Here is a 6,000-nt window from a genome sequence, read left to right on the forward strand (position 1 = left end):
GCATAGAGGAAAGACAAAAGAGTTGAATTTGGTTGACGAAGGCAGTGTGACAAAGAAGACTGAAGCTATGGTCTGAAAGAAAAAGGTGTTAAAGAAAATGAGTTGAAACAGAAAGAGAAGTTAACTGAACTGCCCGAAATTAATGAGGGCCAAATAAGCAGATACATGTGGACCAATAGGGAGTCCTAAAAATAAGTTGCCAACATTTTGGGAGAGTGGAACTATAGAGGCGGGGGCAGGTAACCCACCATTCGATCACCATAATGAAACATCAGATATGCTCCGGCTAAAGTCCGTAACAGAAACTTGGCGTTGATTAAGAGGCAACCCATCTTTTTATTTCATGTAATTATATTTTATTTGTTTTTTTTGGTATGTTTTTTACTGCTGTTTCAAGCGTGCCACTGTAGAACAAGCTAAGTGTGGGAAAGCGACACTAGAAATCTAGGTGTTTGCAAATTTTGGATAAGAAAACACCAAAATATGAGGTTCCAGTAAAACCGTCTGGTGTGCTTTAACATGGTGTGTTAGTCAAACCGTCTGGAGTGCTTTAACGTGTTGTGTTATGGTTAATTCTGGTACTTGTAAATTTTGTTGTAATTAAAACTTTTTAGGCGTAGTTTTCTAGAAACCCTCACGAGACCTTACTCGTCCACTCGAAAGGGCTTATTGCATAAGCTAAATGCAACCGTCATCCCTAGGAAAGTGAGTTAGGTTTTGTAATGAATTTTTCTCTTTAACAAAACAGAATATGAAACAGACTAATTCGGCTTGATAAATGATTTTTAAAATCTAAATAATGAAATTGCAATTTTTAAAAGACCTAAGGCATAACAATTGTGAAAGCTTGCTCTACACAGGATTAAGAATTTGCAAGACTAGTTCAAGTCTTTGAAGAAGAAATATCACATCAAGCCGCGTATGGATTCTAACTTCAAAAGATCAGGTGCTCCCAATTTCATGCTTTGTTTTGTCATTCTAGTTTACGTGTTAGACGGTAATAATTTTGTGTCAATCACGTCCCATTTTTAAATATTTTAAGCATAATATTTTTACCCATCCTTCTAACCATTCGTGAAAAATTTACAATTCTAACATTGGGGACAACATTTACCACAAGTTTGGGTATAGGGAAATTGAAAAATTCAAAAATTACATACATGTCCCTTTTATTAACAATTTTAGCTAAATAATGAAAAATGATAGAAAAAATTGGAGACTGGTTTTCAAAACTAATATTATATATAAGACATTTAAAAGGCAGAAACATACTTAACTTGGGATGCGTTGATAAGTTCAACTCTTAAAAATGAAATGGCAGTTTGGTTGTTGACCTGCTGAACCTTTTTAATGCCTGATTTTAATGGGAAACATCTTAGGGCATTGTTAGTTTAACTAAGCTCATGTAAGGATTGGGATGAAAGGTCGGGTCATAGTCTAGCCTTTTGTCAGTTTGATCATCAAAGATTAACAATTTCTAAAATATAAATAGACTACTCATACAACTCTTGGATAGGCTTGATGGTTGGGTATAATATGTGTATTTTATTGTGTTAAACAAGTGTTTCATGATCGGACAGGACCAACCGGTTCAACCGGGAATCAGAGACATGAGCGGTCCGGTTTACTACCTCTGAATCGTTTACTAATTAACCGGTCGATTATGGCGGTTTCCGGCTGAACCGGTAAACTGGCTAGATCGGTTGACTCGGAATGATAAGGAAATTAAACATGTTAAAATTTTAATAAATATTTTGGGATGGATAAGAATCGAACCTGGGCATGTACCAATTAAAAGGATCGAATGAAAGTGTTCTAAACAACTCAACTAACTTCATATTTGTGATTTGAACAAGAATATAATAAATGTATATTATATTTCATGAGATATTAAAAGTCAACAGAACTTATTCTTCTCCTTACTTTTTCTTAACAAGAATTGTTTTCATTTTTTATTGGTAATTAAAGAGTTACACGCGTAATATATAAAATTAAAAGAAAACAATGATTTATTGGGTAAATGACGATTTACAATAAATACTTATTTTTTAAAAAAGTAAACAAAACACTATTTTTACTATTAAATTATCAAAATTTTATAAGTACTTTAAGATTAAATATTTTATGAACGTTGTTTGAATAAAACTAAACTATTTTTTATAATTTTATAAAAAGGTTTTATATTTAATTTTTTAACTAATTATAATGTTATCCGGTTCTTGACTCCGGTTCAACCGATCCAACCAGTGAGACAGTAAAGCGGCTGGTTCGACGTCCGATCCGGTTATGAAAACATTGTGTTTAACGTTTAGTTCTATTAAGTTTTTAGTGTGAACTGAAGTAATTCAAGCGTGTTGCTTTTGTATTTCAGGTTGCTGAATGCTAAAGAGGCTTATTTGGAGTTACAAGCTTAAAATGACGTCTTGGGATGATCGGGAGTGACAAGCACATCTTTCAGGGGTTAAACAAGCAAAAAGAACAAACTTCCCTATCTCCGAGCCCCGTTGCGCTACACAACGGATTGGATGTATCTCCCTCGTGATACGTGAGGGATTTAGAGAAATTTCATCTGTTTTGTCCTTCGGGGTACGTGAAGGACTTGCTAGAAAACTGTCGCACTACATGACGATGTTAAAATATGGGATAATTAATTTAAGTATGATAAAATTATCTTTCAGCCCCCATTCGACCTATCTTTCATTCCATAGGCTGTGGGCGACCTAGGAGTTCCCTGATCGTTGATTCTTCTATGGTTTCTACTGTTCAATACATAATAGAGTTCTTCATCATGCATAGACAAGGCTAAACCACTTGTGACCACTTCAGGTATAGGGTTTTTATATGAACCTAAATGTATCTGTGTTTTCTATATTTAGTTGGATTGAAGTGTGATTAGTTTCATGATTAGTCTATCTTTATGTTTGTTTTGAGTAATTAAATAGTTGTTTATATGGAATTCTTGTTTATCATCAGTTTGCTGGTTTGTGTGCATCAATAGATAGGATTAGGTTCGTATAGTCATTGATCCATTTACCTTTAAGCATTTATTTGGGCAAGTTTTATATTAACGAACTACTAATTAGGTAGACTAAGTTCAATTATGCCAATTAATCGGATTAGGTTCTATGAATCAACATAACCAAACTGCAATGTGTAGTAATTATTTATCATTTTAACTAATGAGTAATGTCTATGTGATTATCTATTTGATATGATTCATAGTTGTTTAGTTCATTACATAACTTGAACCTAAAGCATGTCACTATTTTCTACAATCGTTTTACAATCAAAGCATTTGTGATTTTGTTTAACAAATCATCATTCAAATAGCTTGACATTGTCTGTCTGACTTAAGTATAAGTAATTAGTGAACCAAAAACTTTAATTATACTTTTCACTGATTCCATGTGGATTTGACACCTTACTTGTCCTTGCTAGTATAGCTACTTTTATAAGTATTTTTGATTGACCTATCGACATCGATCAAAATGATTCGATACCTTACTTGCGCTTGCTAGTATAGGTATTATTTTAAGTATTTTGATTGACCTATCAACATCGATCAAGGCTTAAGTTATGCTAGGTGACCTATGATATAAACTACAATATCTCTACTTCTAGTTTAAGTGGTTCAACTCTTCAAGGTGTAGGATTTCATGGCCTTAAATCTTGTACTTATAGGATGCTTTAGGTTCAAAAATTTTGGATCTTTATGCGGTTTATCGTCTATGTATTATGTGTGTCCATTCTAGCAGCCGTCGGTTTATACGTGGGCATAAATCATTAAGGTTTAAGCTAACTCGCAATGACTACTGCCGAATCTGCAAATGCAAATCACATTCAATATAGTGATAAGAAAATCATAAATGGTCACAAGGTACCACATGGTATACTTAAATTTTGAATCGAATACTCCCGTTGTCAATCATACGTTGCCCTTTTTCTCACGTTCAAACATATATAAAAACCTACCTGAGACACAACGTATGTAAACGCTACATATTAAAAAGTGTATACTCAGCTGTTATGATGAACTTTGGGGTATTTCTTGATAACGGGGGGTGTTTCATATAGTGGGGATCACTTGATAGTTAGTTCCTTAATAAATATCGTAACGTATCTAAGGGGTGTTTTGTGTATTTTTGTGCTTAAGCTTAGGCGGACATCAATATCCTTGATCGTCTTAGATATAACATATATACTTAATATATGTACACAATGATATGCAATGTTTTGATCAACTAAGTTAAAGGTTTAAGTCAAGTTTGGGTGGCTTAGCTCGGTAAAACCACAATGAAGCGTGGTAAGGTGGCTTTAGGGTTTTAAGTGTTGGTCCTGCTTAATCATACAAACTAATATATATATGTCACACCTTATTTGTCTTGATTAGTATTAGTGCATTAGTTTAAGCGGATAGCAATACTAACAATCGTGGTTTTGTGTTTATATGTAATAAACTAAGTAACCTAAACGTTTTTGAAGTCAGTTTCTGATTATGATTCCATTGAAAATTATTTTTCAGGACAAAAAAAGGTTAAGTGTGGGGATGTGATGAGTGGGTAATTATTTGTAACTAATTGTTAATAACATAGTGTTTGTAGTTTAATATTTGGTGGAGTGCAATTACATTGTTGTTTTTATATTTTACACGTTTGAATGGAATTTGAGCTAAAACGATCACTTATTCGAGTAAACAATACAAAACCGTGTTCATATTTATCTCACGTTTAATGACATTTGAAGTGAGCATTAAATGGTTATTCTTTAATCGATGGAAAAGAAATTAATTCCAAAGTTAACTACATTTCATTTACCTCGGATTTAGATTGAAAAGAAATGAATTAGAATAATGGAAAGAAATATATGATGTTGAAGAAAGGACAAAGGAAATAAAGCCTTGTTGTGTTATCAATACTTTGGCTCGGTGGGCTCTTAACTCATGGGTTTGGATAAAATTTTTCATATAAATAAAAGTTTATGACACATTTGTTTTGGGGGATGGCATAAGGGGTTGAGACTGAAGAATTAACGGTGAATGCAATAGTTGACGAGAGTGTTCATTTGCTTCCGTGCATGAAGACCAAGATCCTGTTTGTTTTCCAGATGATGATTTCATCAATCCCTTCATACATCAGTTAATTAAGATACATGCAGTTCAAACTTGGGGGAGAACTTGGAAGTGGATCTGATTCCAACTACAAGTGTGCATAGGGATCACCCTGTCGGAAATATCATTAGGGATTTAAATGCAGGTGTTTAGACAAAGAGAAGTCTAGAAGAAAATACTTGTGTGTATGCTGAGATCAAGAGTTTAGGAACAATGAATGAATGTCTATATTCATTCTTCACCTCTCAAGTTGAGCCATAGAATTATCAGATGGATTTAAAATACAATGCATGAGTAGAGACGATACATGAAGAGTTAGCTCAGTTCAATAAAATGAAAGTTTGAAAATTGGTGGATAAGCCAAAGGGAGTTCATGCTATTAGGACAAAATGGGTGTTCAAATGCAAAAGAGTTGAAAAAGGAATAATTACAAGAAATAAAGCAAAACTTGTAGTAAGAGGGTTTAATCAACAAGATGTGTTTGCTCCAGTGGCTCGTTTGGAATCAATAAGGTTATTCTTTGATTTTGCGTCCTTTCAGGAATTTAAAATCTTTCAACTGGGTGTTAGGAGTTATTTTCTCAATGGATAAGTTGGTGAGTTGGTATATGTAGAGTAACCACATGGGTTCCTGATCTAGATCATTAAGATAATGTTTACTTGTTAAGCAAAGCGCTATACGGATTGCGTCATGCACTTTTTTCGTTAAAAGAAAGAATAAGGATTTTTTGTTAGTTCAAGTATACGTGGATGACAATATGTTTGGGTCATCGAAGGAAATGATATGTGAGGAAGTTAAGCAAGTAATGAAAAGGAAATTTGAGATGAGTGCAATAGATGAATTGAATTTCTCTCTAGGCATGCAAGTTGAGCAAAGAAATCAGGGGTGCTCAT

Source organism: Bidens hawaiensis, unplaced genomic scaffold (assembly GCF_021521415.1).
Source record: "Bidens hawaiensis isolate Kalapana, Puna unplaced genomic scaffold, B.hawaiensis_p1.1 tig00002125_1, whole genome shotgun sequence".
In the NCBI taxonomy this organism is placed as follows: Eukaryota; Viridiplantae; Streptophyta; class Magnoliopsida; order Asterales; family Asteraceae; genus Bidens; species Bidens hawaiensis.